Below are 16419 nucleotides of genomic sequence, written 5' to 3'. Positions count from 1 at the left end.
CGAGCCCTGGTCCCAGAAGATCCCACAAGCCATGGAGCACTGAAGCCCACGCGTCTAGAGCCCGTGCTCTGCAACAAGAGAAGCCACCGCAATGAGAAGCCTGCCACTGCAACAAAAACCCAACACAGCCATAAATAAATAACTTTATTTTTTAAAAAAAGCGGAACAGTCTACTCTGGAGGACAAAGTTTATATAACATGGTCCGTGCCTGCTTCTCTGACCCCATCCTCACTGTTTTCCCACGCTCGTTTCAAGCCACGTGGGCCGCCTTCGGTTCTTCCGGCCTTTGTACTGGTAGTCCTCCCTGCTGGAACGCTTCTCTCTCTGAATACCTGTCACGCTGTGATTCACTTATCAGCTTAAATGTCACTTCCTCAGAGGGAACTTATTTATTTACTTTTTTAGTTAATTAATTAATTTTGGGCTGCATTGGGTCTTCGTTGCTGCGTGTGGGCTTTCTCTAGTTGGAGTGAGCAGGGGTTACTCTTTGTTGTGGTGCGTGGGCTTCTCATTGCGGTGGCTTCTCTTGTTGCAGAACTCGGGCTGTAGGTGTGTGGGCTTCAGTAGTTGTGGCACATAGACTCAGTAGTTGTGGCTCACGGGCTCTAGAGCGCAGGCCCAGTAGTTGTGGCACACAAGCTTAGTTGCCCCACAGCATGTGGGATCTTCCCAGACCAGGGCTTGAACCCGTGGCCCCTGCATTTGCAGGCGCATTCTCAACCACTGCGCCACCAGGGAAGTCCCGAGGGAACTTATTGACATACCCAATCTAAAGTAGCCACCCAGTCACTTTCATATCACATGATTTAATTCTCTGCACAGCACTTTTCACTCTTACTTATTTATCTCATCGTTTATTTATGATGTAGATTCCCACTTGATAGAAAGGTGTATCTTTGCTTTGGTCACTGCTGTATCCATTACAACATTTGGCTTAAATTTGGTCCTCAAATATTTGTTGGATGAATATTCAATACCAAACACTGAATAGAATGCTGTCCCTGCCATCCCACAGCTCATGGTTTAGTGAAGGACATAGATGTGTGAGCAAACTGTTCAGGGTGAGTAGTGACCCTTTTGTTTGCAGAAGATGCTATGGGAGTATCAAAGGGACATTTTAAAGGGGTGCCAGGAAAAATTTCAACCTAAGCTGAGTCTAGAAGGCTGAGTTAATTTTAGCCAGGCGATGGGTAGGAGGAGGGGGAGACTTCCAGGAAGAATGAACCATTAGTGTCAAAGCCAAAGGTGACATTGGAGGAACTGCAAAACTTGGGCTTGGCTGAAGTTATGAGTGATGATAGATGAAGTGAGAGAAGAAGGCAGAGGCCAAATCACAAATAGATAGGGGTATCCTGCTTGGAACTTTAGGCTTCATCTAGTTGGTGATGGAAAGCACAGTGACAGACCATTTTTGTTTTAGAAAGCCCTCTGTGATGGCAGGAGGGGTGGCAGATGGATTGAAACAGGGCAAGAGTAGAAGCCAGGAGACCTATTGGACAACAGTAGTAACCCAACCCAGGCAGGGATAGTGAGGGCCTGAACTGAGACAGTGGCAGAAGAAATGGAAAGGAGGAGGAGGTGGTGGATCTGAAAATTCATAGCAGAATTTGGTATAACTGAGGGTACATGAGAGATGAAGGAGAGGGATGATTCCCAGGATCCTGCCCTGGGCCCTTTATTGAGATGATCATCCCAGGAGATGGAGGGGGTGGGGGATGGGTGAGGAAGAGGAAAGAATTTTGGACTTGAGTTTGAAATGTTTGTGGGACATCCAATTGCAAATGTCTGTAGGTTGATGGCTAAGTGGGTTGGTCTGAAACTTAGTGGCATAATGAGACCAGAACTCAGGTCTCCTGCCTGTCAATCCGAGACTCTTTTCACATTTTCTAGCTGCCTAGGGCAAGCCAGATTTCCCTTTTGTAAAATGACTGTGATTAGATGACTTCATCTCTAAATATTCCCTTCTGTCCATAATGGCCCTTCGCCTAGTGAATCTCCAAGGTGGCTCCTGAGGCTGAAGATCTCTGGTTTTCCTGTCTAGAGTTATGCCCATTTTTTCTTCCCCTCAGTCGGAGAAAATTTTGTACCTGCAGTCAAAGAACCTGTGTTATAGGCTAGTTCCTTGTGCAGTCTCTCTTTGCCTGCTTTAGTTTTCTCAGCTGAAAAATATGGAGAGTAATACCTGTTCTGCCTGTCTCAGATGAGTATTGTAAAAATTACATGACTTGTAATTTGCGTATAATTACTCTGAAAATTTTTTAAAAAAGAAAAAGGGAGAGGAGAGGAAAAACAGAAGGCTGTGTTATTGCTGTAGTCCAGTGTCAGCACTGTTTGTCATAATTCTTCTGCCAGAATTTTTTCTTCTTGGTCAAAGTCCCTGTGCATGATGAAGGAAAATGGGAGGGTTAATGGAATATTGAAAAGATTCTTAATTCATGACTTTACTGTTGGAATGGCTGTTAAAGGATATTTGGAGTATACCTCTATTACACATGAATTTCCCTGGAAGTATTAGGTAGGATAAAATTTACCTGCATAATTTTTAGTCGATATTTTTCTTCTCTAAATAAGCTATGTATAAAAACCCAATTATGGAAAATAACTATCATTAAAGATTGTTTTAATTTCTAAATATATTTAGTTAATGGAATTTTTTCCCCAATGATAAAAGATAGAATGTTATTGGTTGTCAGAACCTTTCTATAGTCTAAGAAATGGTCAAGAACTATTGGCTTCATTTTACAAATGTGTTAGATGACAGCAGCAGAGGAGGAGCTAAAACTCAGTCTCCTACCTTAGTACACTAACAGTAAGTAAACCTGTTGTTTGCTGGTACTTCCACAGTGTTTTTTACTCAGAGGACATTGATGAAGTGTTGGTAATGTGCCCCAAAGACTTTCTTGGGCAATCTAGATCATTACTTTAGTATAGAGCAGTGATTCTTAGTCTTGATTATTTATTAGAGTCACATAGGAGAGCTTAAAGGATACTGATGCCTGGGTCCCACTACTCCCCTTTCCCCATGCAGATCCTAAATTTAATTGGTCTGGATGTAGCCTGTGTATCATAATTTTTAAGGCTCCTCAGGTGATTCTAATATGCAACCGAGGTTGAGAAAGTGGCTTAATCAGTGATTTTTAAAATGTGGCCTCGTGGACCAGCAGTATTGACACCACCTGGGAACTGTGAGCAGTGCAAATTCCTCCAGACCTATAGAATCAGAAACTCTGGTTCTTCTGACTATAGAATCAGAAACAAAAGCAATTTGTGTTTTAATAAGCCCCCTAAGCAATTCTGATGCGTGCTAAAGTTTGAGAACTATTGGTTTCAGAGCAACATTCCTTAATTCTGCCTGCATATTAGAATCAGATGCAAAGTTAAAATAAAAAGCAAACCATTTGCTCCAACACTAATCAAACTGAAAGGAAAAACAGACAAATCCACAATTACAGTTAAAGATTTCAACTCTTCTCTTTCAATAATTGAAAGAATGAGTAGGCAGAAAATCAGTAAATACAGAAGACTTGATCAACATTATCAACCAATTTGACCTAATTGGCATTTATAGAACACGCCACCCAACTTATGCATGATACACATGATTTTCAAGTGTACATGGGACCTTGACCAAAATAAACCATTTGGCCATAAAACAAGTCTCAATAAATTTAAAGTTTCCAAATCATACCAAGTATGTTCTTTGCCCACAATATAATTCAATTAGAAATTAATAACAGAAGGATACCTTGAAGATCTTCAAATAATTAGAAACCCAACACACTTTTCTAAATTACCCATGAACCAAAGAAGTCACAGGAATTAAGAAAATATTTTGAATTGAAGGAAAATGCAAACATGACATGTCAAAAGTTGTGGGGTGCTTAAAAGAAATTTGTAGCACTTACAATAGAAAGGTATAAACATTTAAAATCAATGACCGGGACTTCCCTGGTGGCGCAGTGGTTAAGAACTCATCTGCCAATTCAGGGGACGTGGGTTTGAGCCCTGGTTGGGGAAGATCCCACATGCTGCAGAGCAACTAAGCCCGTGTGCCACAACTACTGAGCCTGTGCTCTAGGGCCCGCGAGCCACAACTACTGAGCCCATGTGCCACAACTACTGAAGCCCACGCACCTAGAGCCCGTGCTCTGCAGCAAGAGAAGCCACCGCAGTGAGAAGCCCGCGCGCCACGACAAAGAGTAGCCCCCACTCGCCACAACTAGAGAAAGCCTGCGTGCAGCAATGAAGACCCAACACAGCCAAAAATAAGTAAGTTTAAAAAATAAATAAATTTATTTATAAGTAAAATCAATGACCTAAGCTTCTATCTTAAGAAACTAGAAAAGAAGAGCAAATTAAATCCAAAGGTGAGCAGAAGAAAGGAAATTAAAATATCTGAGAAGAAATCAACAAAATAGAAAACAAACAAACAAAAAACAATAGGAGAATTGGTGAAGCCAAAGACTGGCTTTTTGAGAAAATTGATAAGTAGTGTTGGGAAAACTCTAGTCAAACTGATTAGAGGAAAAATAGAAGATCCAAATTAGTAATACCAGGAACAATAAAAAAAAATTACTAAACATCCTAAAGACATTAAAAGGATAACATGTAAGTATTATGAACAACTTTATGCCAATAAATTTGACAACCTAAGTGAAATGGAGAAAGTCCTTGAAAGACAAACTACTCAAAAAGAAATAGATATTAGTGATAGATTATCTATTTAAAAATTTGAACTTGGGGAATTCCCTGGCGGTCCAGTGGTTAGGACTCCATGCTTTCACTGCTGAAGGCCTGGGTTCTATCCCTGGTCAGGGAACTAAACTCCCATAAGCTGCATGGTGCAGCAAAAAAAAAAAAAAAAAAAAAATTAATTTGTCATCAAAAACCTTCCCACAGAGAAAACCCTAGGCTCACACGGCTTCAAGAGTGAATTTTACCAAACATTTGAGGGAGAAATAATATCAATTCTACACAAATATTTTCAAAAACTTGAAGAGGGGGTAATACTTCCTAATTCATATTTTGAATCCAGCGAAACAAAAAAATGATATATCAGTTCTAATTAAGATTCGTCCAAAACATGCAAGATTATTCAACATTTGTAATTTAATCAATGTACCTCACCATCTCCACACTACAAGGTCAATAATAAAAGAATCAACTGTATTTCTCTACACTAGAAACAAACATTTGGAAATTGAAAATACCATTTACTATAACATCAAATAATATCAAATACTTAGGGATAAATTTGGCAAAGATGTGCAAGACTGAAACATCAAAAACTACAAAACATTATTGTGATCTCTTGATTATTAAGTAGTGTATTGTTTAGCCTCCATGTGTTTGTATTTTTACAGATTTTTTCCTATGTTCATTGCAGCTCTGTTTACAATAGCTAGGACATGGAAGCAACCTAAGTATCCATCAACAGATGAATGGATAAAGAAGATGTGGCACATATATACAAGGGAATATTACTCAGCCATAAAAAGAAATGAAATTGAGTTATTTGTAGTGAGGTGGATGGACCTAGAGTCTGTCATACAGAGTTAAGTAAGTCAGAAAGAGGAAAACAAATACCGTATGCTAACACATACATATGGAATCTAAAAAAAAAAAAGGTTTTGAAGAACCTAGGGGCAGGACATGGGGAGGGAGAAGGGTAAGCTGGGACGAAGTGAGAGAGTGACATGGACTTATATATACTTCCAAATGTAAAATAGATAGCTAGTGGGAAGCAGCCACATAGTACAGGGAGATCAGCTCGGTGCTTTGTGACCACCTAGAGGGGTGGGATAGGGAGGGTGGGAGGGAAACACAAGAGAGAGGAGATATGGGGATATATGTATATGTATAGCTGATTCACTTTGTTATAAAGCAGAAACTAACACACCATTGTAAAGCAATTATAATCCAATAAAGATGTTAAAAAAAATTACTGTGAAGTGTTAAAGGGGGACCTAAATAAATAGGGAGATACACTATGCTCATGGATTGGAAAAGTCAAAATACTGTTAGGATGTCAGTTCTGGGACTTCCCTGGTGGCGCAGTGGTTAAGAATCTGCCTGCCAATGCAGGGGACACGGGTTCGAGCTCTGGTCCTGGAGGATACCACATGCTGTGGAGTAACTAAACCTGCGAGCCACAACTACTGAAGCCCGCGCGCCTAGAGCCTGTGTTCCACAACAAGAGAAGCCACTGCAATGAGAAGCCCGGGTAACACAACAAAGAGTAGACCCCACTTGCCGCAACTAGAGAAAGCCCGTGCGCAGCAATGAAGACCCAACACAGCCAAAAATAAATAAATAAATTTATTTTTTAAAAAGTCAGTTCTTTCTAAATTGATCTTTAGAGATAATGCAATTCCAATCAAAATCACAGCCAGATTTTTGTTGTTGTTTTTGAAACTAGGATGCCAATTACAAATTTATATGGAAATATAGAAGAGCTAGAGTAGCCAAAATAATTTTGAGGAAAAAAAAAGAACAAAATTGAGGACTTAAATACATGATTTCAAGACTTTTTAAAGCTCGACAGTAATCGAGTGGGGTAGTGGATATATATATATGTGTGTGTATATATATACACACACACACACACACACACACACACATATATACATATAGATCAATGAAAGAGCATAGAGAGTCTGTAATTAGACCTACACATATATAGCCAATTGATTATTGATAAAGATGCTAAGGCAATTCAATGGGGTAAGGATAATCTTTTCAATAAATAACTGGGTTATTTGGTACATGCCTCCCAAAACAAAACTTCCCCCAAAATGAAACTCAGTTCTTACCTCATAACATATTCTAAATTTAACTTGAAATAGATCATAGACCTAAATGCAAAGGCTAAAACCAAAAAATTTCAAAGAGAAAACATAGGAGAAAATCTTTTTCTCCTTTTTCTCTGCTACCTTTTGTTAGGCAAAGATTTCTTAAATAAAACACAAAAACCAGAAACTATAAAAGAATAAAAATTGATAAACTGGACTTCATCAAAATGAAAATTTTCTTTTCTTTGAAAGATAATGTTAAGAGAAGTAAAGGCTAGCCAGAGACTGGGAGCAAATATTTGCAAAACATATCCAACAAAGACTTGTTCCAGGACATATAAGAAACTCTCATATCTCAATAATTAGAAGACAAAAAACGCATTTGAAAAAATGAAGAAAATATTTGAAAAATATAATCTTACAAATAGTCACCAAAAGCAGATTCATCGTTCCCTGGGGAGGGTATGGATGGAGGGATGGGATATGAGAGTACATAAAGAAATTTTGGAAGATGATAGAAATATTTGTTATCTTGATTGTGGTGACGGATTCACAAATGTATATTTACATCAAAACTTGTCACACTTTCAGTATGTACAGTTTACTGTAGCCATATATACCTCAATAAAGCTGTAAACACACACACACATACACACACACACACACACACACACACACACTAATAAACGATACCAAAAAAGATTCTATGCCCAAACCTCATCCCCAAGAAATTCTGATTTATTTGGTCTGGGGTAGGGCCAGTCGTTGATATTTTAAAAGCTCCCTAGGTGATTCTACTGTGCAGCCAGAGCTGGGAATTACTGGTAGAGAGAAATCAACTCATTATTACTAGTAAACTCAGACTTTCTAGGCATTTCCAATAGAGGAGGCTATAGGCCAGATCTCATTCCTTCCTTCTTCTCTAAGAGTGGGAAAAAGTATCCCACGAGTTTTCATTTAGCGTTTGTGTTGTTGGGGTTGGATACATGTGTTGGTATCTATCTCTGAGCGCAACTTATAGGAGACAATCTTTTTTATTATTTTATTTTATTTTTGGCTGCATTGGGTCTTCGTTGCTGCGTGTGGGCTTTCTCTAGTTGTGGTGAGCGTGGGCTACTCTTCATTGCGGTGCACAGGCTTCTCACTGAGGTGACTTCTCTTGTTGTGGAGCATGGGCTCTAGGCGCACGGGCTTCAGTAGTTGTGGCACATGGGCTTCAGTAGTTGTGGCTCGCGGGCTCTAGAGCGCAGGCTCGGTAGTTGTGGCGCACGGGCTTAGTTACTCCGGGGCACGTGGGATCTTCCCGGGCCAGGGCTCGAACCCGTGTCCCCTGCCTTGGCAGGCGGATTCTTAACCACTGTGCTACCAGGAAACCCTATCTTATTTTTTCTTAAACAGCTCTTTTGAGGTGTAATTGACATACAAGCATTGTATATGTTTAAGGTGTACAACTTAGTGGTTTGATACATATACATTGTGAAATGATCACTACAACAAGCTAATTAATATATCTATCACTTCCACATAGTTACCATTTGTGTGTGTGTGTGATGAAAAAACTTCATTTAAGATCTACCCTTTTAGCAAATTTCAAGTATTCAATACAGTGTTGTTAACTGTCATTACCATGCTGTATGTTAAATCTCAAGAATTTATTCATCCTGCATAATTGAAACTTTGTACCCTTTGACCAACTTCACCCCATTTCCCCCTTCCCCCAGTCCCTGGCAACCACCATTCTATTTTCTGCTTCTATGAGTTTGACTAATTGGATTCACATATAAGTGAAATCATGCAGCATTTGTCTTTCTGAGTCTAACTTATTTCACTTAATATAATGTCCTCTAGGGCTTCCCTGGTGGCGCAGTGGTTTAGAATCTGCCTGCCAGTGCAGGGGACACGGGTTCGAGCCCTGGTCTGGGAAAATCCCACATGCTGTGGAGCAACTGGGCCTGTGAGCCACAATTACTGAGCCTGCGCGTCTGGAGCCTGTGCTCCGCAACAAGAGAAGCCGTGATAGTGAGAGGCCCACACACGGCGATGAAGAGTGGCCCCCGCTTGCCACAACTAGAGAAAGCCCTCGCACAGAAATGAAGACCCAACACAGCCATAAATAAATAAATAAATAAATTTTAAAAATAAATAAATAATGTCCTCTAGGTTCATCCATGTTTTTGCAAATGGCAGGATTTCCTTCCTTTTAAAGGCTAAATAATATTCCACTGTGTATCTATTTTATCTATCTATCTACCTATCTATCTAAATGTGTATGTGTGTGTGTATCACATTTTAAAATCCATTCATTCATTGAAGGACATCTGAGTTACTTCCATGTCTTGGCTATTGTGAATAGTGCTGCAATGAACGTGGGAATGCAGGTATCTCTGCGAGATCCTGATTTCAATTCTTTTGGAAATATACCCAAAAGTGGGATTGCTGGTTCATATAGTAGTCTTAATTTTAATTCTTTTTCAAGAATCTCCGTAGTGTTTTTCATAGTGGCTTCATCATTTTACATTCTCACTAACAGTGTGCAACTCTTCTAGTGTCTCCACACTTGTTATCTTCTGGGGTTTTTTGATAATGGCCATCCTAACAGATATAAAGTGATACATCAATGTGGTTTTGTCTTGTATCTCCCTGATGATTAATGATGTTCAGCATCTTTTCATATACTTGTTGGCCATTTGTATGTCTTCTTTGGAGAAATGTCTGTTCAAGTCCTTTGCCCATTTTTAAATTAGCTTTTTAACTATATAGAGTTTTAGAAGTTATTTATACGTTTTGGAGATTAACCCTTTATCAGATATATAGTTAGCAAATATTTTCTCCCATTCCATAGGTTGCTTTTCATCTTGTTGTTTGTTTCCTTTGCTGTGCAGAAATTTTTTAGTTTGATGTAGTCCCACTTGTTTGTTTTTGTTGCCTGTGCTTTTGGTGTCATTATCTATGAAATCATTACCAAGCCTGAAGTCCTGAAGTTTTTCCCCTATTTTTTCTTCTAAGAGTTTTATAGTTTCAGGTCTTATGTTTAAGTCTTTAACCCATTTTGAGTTTATTTTTGTGCTTATAACTCTTTTGATAGGAATAATCAATGTTGCCACCTCAGCCTCAGTAATTATCCTGTCTGCAGATTAAAAAGCTGCTTAGTTTCCTGGTATTGTTTTTCTGTAGCAACTACGTGGCTTTGGTTAAACACTTTCCTCCTCTAATACCTGTTTCTGAGGTATTTATCCTTGAGCAGAACATGTGATTTGAATGCTTCCTGGGTCATAGGAGGTGACTAGGAGCAGAGACGCAAGCTGACAGCTGTGGTTTCATCACCAGATCTTCTGTTTACCTGTGCAACATATATACTGTTCTTGACGGAGCTGCCTCCCAGTTGGAATTTTGTCAGTAAGTGAAACATAGTAGACACTTCCTACTGAGAGGTGAATTTACATATTAACTTGAATCTCAGGGCAGGCAGAAGAGAAATATGCAATGGACGGAAATACTCTGAGAAAAAATTCATGAAGCTCACAGTTGTGGGGGAGCAGGTGACCCAAGGTGACAGGACCAAAATGCAGGCTCTGGTCACCTTCTCTTGGGAAATCTTTGTAAGCTCTTAGCAAGGGAACTTCTTGAAGGCAAAGCAATGCAAAGTTTAATAATAATGTCTTATAAACTACTTTATTATCATTTTAAAGCTCCTATTTACTTCTGGGTTAGATGCTTTGTATACATTATCTAATTTAATTAATTTGAAGCAATTTTATGCGATAAATTATTGCTCCCATTTTGCAGATGAGGAAATTTAGATATCAAATTATGCATATGAAATCTCCCAGCAAGTTATAGAGCAGGAATTGAAACCCAATCAGAGAGGATTCTGGAAAGATAGCAGAGTAGGAAGCACCGGGAATCTGCCAGTTGGATTCCTATGTATATCATTGTAGGTGCTCAATAAATGTTTCCTAAATTAGTAAAATTTGTCAATAATTAATAAGCCTGTATTCTGGTTTTGAATATTTTTGGATTCAACTAAAGCATCATCTCAAGCTTAAAGAAATCTAGTCTTTTGAGGAATAGCCAGATCTAATTTTTCAAACAAAATCAGTTCTTTGAATTTTGATTTGCCTGGAAAATCTGAGTCTCCTCACTGACTGGTAACAAGGAGGAAGAAACTTAAGTTGCATATTCAATATTAAGATGAATCATTTTGACAATTAAGACTTATTAAATCCCAGAAATTTTTTTAAAGTTTTGTAACTTTCTGAACAGTTTAAATTTACCAAGTGAGTCCCTAATAATAGCTTTGATTTTTTTCCTTCCAGGACATATTTCCACACTAAAAATGAAAAGATAACCTGATACATACATAAGATAATCTTAGATTATAGAATACCCATATGTGTATATATACTTTTGTACATATTTGTATGAATGAATTTTTTAAAGTAAACTTTCTGAAAGTGATAACCTATTGTTTTGTAAACTAGAGTTATATTGTTCTTGCTGTTGAGGCATAACAAGAGGTGCTATTGTCTGTATAAATCAGTGTGAGGAGCAGTGGTTGATTTTAGATGTTTCTGGGAAAGACAAAGCCTAGCTTGTTCTCAAGCTTCCCAGGCAGAGCAGATTGACTCACATGTTGCTAAAATCCCCCTCTGGCTCCAGATGAATGAATGAATCGACGCGGTATTCTTGCCTGGGCATTACAGTATTGTCTATTGACATGTTGAGACTACTCTGGGCTTTTAAAACCAAAGAAGCTTATTTATAGGAGCCTCCAGATTAATAACTTATCACCCTCAGCAAGTAAATGCAACTAGATGCTCTTTGATACACAAGGATGCTTTCAAGCCTCTAAGGTGCCATACATTATACAACAGAGTACTTTCCACATGACTTTTCTGGCTCTATTTTGCTGTGATTCTATGAACTATTACCTGCTCAGAAGAAAACAGACTCAGGACTTTTTGGCTAATAGTGCAATTCAACAACAAAACTGTATTCAGCCTCTATTATGTGCAAGATGAATAAGGGATATTTTGGGTCATAAACCAGTACCCTCCCCACTGCCAGATAAAGGATGACACAAACTCACAAAAATAAATTAACATTTTAAGTCAATGTTTTATCAACTGTCTGATTTAGTAGGAAGATTATTACATTCATCCCAATGTGTAGGCTGACCTCCATGAGTTATTTGCTGAAAATGCAAAGTATATAATTATATTTTCTAATTAACAAGCCTTGACAGTATTGAGCTTTTCCCCCGCCTTTCCTTGTTTTTCATTAACCTACACCTGCCATTCTGTGTCAGGTGTACATGCCAGAGATCCCGATGATAGGGCCATGTGATATTGACAGCCCAGTCTAGGGATTAGTGTGCAACCCAGTCAGCAACTGCAGCTGGTCATTTCCAGCCACTTGGATCAGCTGAGATGAGAACATCAATTTAAATGAAAGTGTAATTAGGGTGGTGACCCACTGTCACGAGATACAGACTTAAGGCCAGGAGTTTAAAATTCAATAACAAAAGGGTGGAGCACAGGAAATAGGAAAGAGTGAGAGAAGTATTTTACAACTTATGAAGATGAAAGAGCTCTCTATACCTTTAAATTAACTTTTTCTTCAAGTACAATACACAGACAGGAAAGCGCACATATTGTAAGGGTTCACCGCAGTTCTACACATCTGTGTATCCAGCACCTAATCAAGAAACTGAACATAACTAACTCCTGAGAAATCCCTGTTGTATTTCCTTCTAGCTAGTATTCGCTCCCAAGAGTAACTGCTTTATGACTTCTTTATTTCCCCAGTGTTATTGAGATATAATTGACGGACATACAGCATTGTTTACCTTTAAGGTGTACAATATGACGGCTTGGTATTTCTGTATATTGTGAAATAATTACCACAATAAGTTTAATTAACACATACATTTCCTTACATAGTTACCTTGGGGTTTTTTGTTTGTTTGTTTGTTGTTTTGGTGGTGAGAACATTTAAGATCTTCTCTCTTAGCAACTTTCAAGTATACAATACAGTATTATTAACTATAGTTACTAGGCTGAATATTAAATCCCCAGAACGAATTCATTTTATGACTGGAAGTTTGAATCTTTTGACCAACATCTCCACGTTTCTGCCACCCTCCAGCCTCTGGCAACCATCAATCTACTGTTTCTATGAGTTCAACTCTTTTAGATTCTACATATAAGTTAAATCATACAGTATTTGTCTTTCTCTGCCTGACTTATTTCATTTAACATAATACCCTCAAAATTCATGTTATCACAAATGGCAGGATTTCCTTCTTTTTTTATGGTATTGTATCATATTCCATTGTATATATATGCCATATTTTCTTTATTCCTTCATGTTTTTCTTTTTTTTTGGCTGCGCTGGGTCTTCACTGTGGCACGCAGGCTTATCTAGTTGTGGTGAGTGGGCTCCAGAGCGTGGGCTTAGTAGTTGGGGGGCTCAGGCTCTCTAGCTCTGGCACGCGGGCTACAGAGCACACTGCTAGCGTGGGCTTAGTTGCCCCGAGGCATGTGGGATCTTAGTTCCCCGACCAGGGATTGAACCTGCATCCCCTGCATTGAAAGGTGGATTCTTAACCACTGGACCACCAGGGAAGTCCCTATTCATTCAACTGTTGATGGACACTTAGGTTGTTTCCATGTCTTGGCAATTGTGAATAGTGCTGCAATGGACATAGGAGTACAGATATCTCTTCAAGATCCTGATTTCATTTCCTTCAGATATATACCCGTAAGTGGGATTGCTAGGTCATATGGTAGTTCAATTTTTAATTTTTTGATGACCCTCCATACTATTTTCCATAATGGCTCTATGAATTTATATTCCCACCAGCAGTGCACAAGGGTTCCCTTTTTTCCACATCCTTGCCAACAGTTGTGATCTTTTGGGTTTTTTTGGTAATAACCATGCTAACAAGTGTGAGGTGATACTTCACTGTGGTTTTGATTTGCATTTCCCTGATGATTAGTGATGTTGTACACCTTTTCATGTACCTGTTGGAATTGCTTTCTGATTTCTATCACCCCATATTTAGTTTTGTCTCTTCTTAAACTTCAAATAATCGAAATCATACAATTTTTACTCTTTTGTGTTTTGCTTTTCTCTCAACATTGTGAAATTCATCCACATTGTTGCATATGGTTGTAGTTCAGTCATTTGCACTGCTATATAGTATTCCATTTTATAAATGTACTACAATTTTTTACCCATTCTTTGCTCATGAGTATTTGGGTAGTTCTCTACATTTGGTTAATACAAAAAGGAAAAACACATATCTTAAACAATGAAAAACTTGATTTTACAAGGTCCTGGTGACCTGGCCTGAACTCATTCCTCCAGCCTCAGGTCTTGTTATTTCCCTGGTCTCATTGAAAGTTCCAGTTATACTGAACTTTCTGTTGTAGAATCCATCTCTTGCTCATTTCCTGGCCTTTGAACATTCGGTTCTTTCTTCCTGGAATACGTGTTTCCCACCGCCTATGCCTTAACCTGGATAACACCCACTCCTCCGTTGGGTCTCAGTTTGGATGCCTTTTCCTCTAGAAAACAACCACCTCCCTCTAATCGACTAATTAGGTTATCCTCCTGCATTGCCAGTTTACTCGAATATATCCCCAGGAGACTGCGGAGAGAGGCTGCCTTATTCTCTGTGTATTCTATCTCTGGTGCTTAGTGTAGAGTGGGCACAGGTTTGGCTGGATACATTTATTTTTTACAATCTAATAAGTAATTAATCCAGTGATACACACTCATCATTTTAAGACCTAGTAAACTTTCATAGAAACAGGACATGATCTGGTTATTTTGTAATTTCTCCTCAGTTTTGATGAATACAGAAATCGAATATGCACATTTTCAAAAGGAAAATATGTTTCTTTTCAAACATCATTCTTGAAACACAGCCTCCTACATATCCTGCTGTTTCAATGGTATTTTATACTTGTTGGTTAGAGAACTGGGACCATTGTGAAGCTAGATTCAAAACATGTCTGCAGTACTCTCAAGTCTCCATGTTCTCTGGAAAAAGAGGTGTGTTGAAGGGTTGTCAGGAGTTTTCCCACCGAGTCTCTGTATTTTTGTTTGGATGATAGGCTGGTTTCTCCAAATTCTCTGGCCGAAGGCTAGTTTTCAGCTTTGGAAGGAATAACCTGAGTTGGAAGGTGAATGTGGATTGGGCTACCTTGACGATAAGAAGCACGTAGGGTATTTGTTAAAAATATAAATTCCCGGGACTTCCTTGGTTGCGCAGTGGTTAAGAATCCGCCTGCCAATGCAATGGACACGAGATCGAGTCCTGGTCCAGGAATATCCCACAAACCGCAGAGAAACTAAGCCCGTGTGCCACAACTATGGACCCGCGTGCCTAGAGCCTGTGCTCTGCAACAAAGAGAAGCCGCTGCAAGGAGAAGGCCGCGCACCGCAATGAAGAGTAGCCCCCACTTGCCACAACTAGAGAAAGCCTGCGCACAACAACGAAGACCCAATGCAGCTTTCTCTTCGTTGCAGTGTGTGGGCTTCTCATTGTGGTGGCTTCTCTTTGTTGCAGAGCACAGGCTCTAGACACGCAGGCTAATTTATTTATCTATCTATCTATCTATCTATCTATTTATTTATTTATTTATGGTTGCATTTTATCTTCATTGCTGTGCAATGAAGCTATATATATATATATATATATATATATATAACTCCCAATGTAAATTGGTGAAAGCACTATGGAGAACAGTATAGAGGTTCCTTAAAAAACTAAAAATAGAGCTACCATGATCCACTCCTGGGTATATAGCCAGAAAAAAATGAAAACACTTTTTTGAAAAGATACATGTACCCCAGTGTTCATAGCAGCACTGCTTAGAATAGCCAAGATATGGAAGCAACACAAGTGCCCATCAACAGACGGTTGGATTAAGATATACACATATCTGTCTATATATATATATATATACACAATGGGATATTATACTTAGTGAAATAAGTCAGAGAAAGACAAATACTATATGATATCACTTACATGTGGAATCTAAAAATAAAATAGAAATGAATGTATATGCAAAGCGTAAACAGACTCTTAGACATAGAAAACAAATGTGTGATTACCAAAGGGGAGAGGGAAGTGGAGGTGGGACAAATTAGGGGTATAGGATTAACAGATACAAACCACTACATATAAAATAGATAAATAACAAAGATATACAGTTACAGCACAGGAAATTATACCCATGATCTTTTAAAATCCTATAATGGAGTATAATCTGCAAAAATACTGAATAACTATGCTATACACCTGAAACTAACACAACTTTACCTCAATTAATAAAATCAAATTCTCAGTTCCCATCAGAGCCTCTTAATCAGAATCCCCAGGGGAGGGAATTAACTAGGTTTTAGCCTGTTTTAAGAGCCCAGGGTAATTCTTATCAAGAGCAAAGTATAGGGAATGCTGTTTGACAAATTCCAAGTGTTTAAGGAATTGGGGTATAGTTAATGGTGTGCTAGAGCTGGCTTGATTTGCAAGTTGATTGTGCATATCTCTTCCCAGATCCACGTTGGGTAAATTCTTGTTGGTAAACTGAAATTGTTCATAGTAGGAGTACT

General features: G+C 38.7%; 1 protein-coding gene across 1 annotated transcript in view; it reads right to left on the bottom strand.

The window, feature by feature from the left end:
• The window catches only part of SPPL2A (signal peptide peptidase like 2A), a 164211-nt gene that overhangs the window by 52927 nt on the left and 94865 nt on the right, over window positions 1-16419 (bottom strand). The window lies entirely within an intron of this gene.

The sequence above is a fragment of the Delphinapterus leucas genome, chromosome 2, assembly GCF_059928025.1.
Source record: "Delphinapterus leucas isolate spDelLeu-1000000601 "Yukka" chromosome 2, BTC_Dleu_Yukka2, whole genome shotgun sequence".
Taxonomy (NCBI): domain Eukaryota; kingdom Metazoa; phylum Chordata; class Mammalia; order Artiodactyla; family Monodontidae; genus Delphinapterus; species Delphinapterus leucas.
Note: the sequence above shows the minus strand (reverse complement) of the source record. Positions and strands in the feature narration are given on the sequence as shown.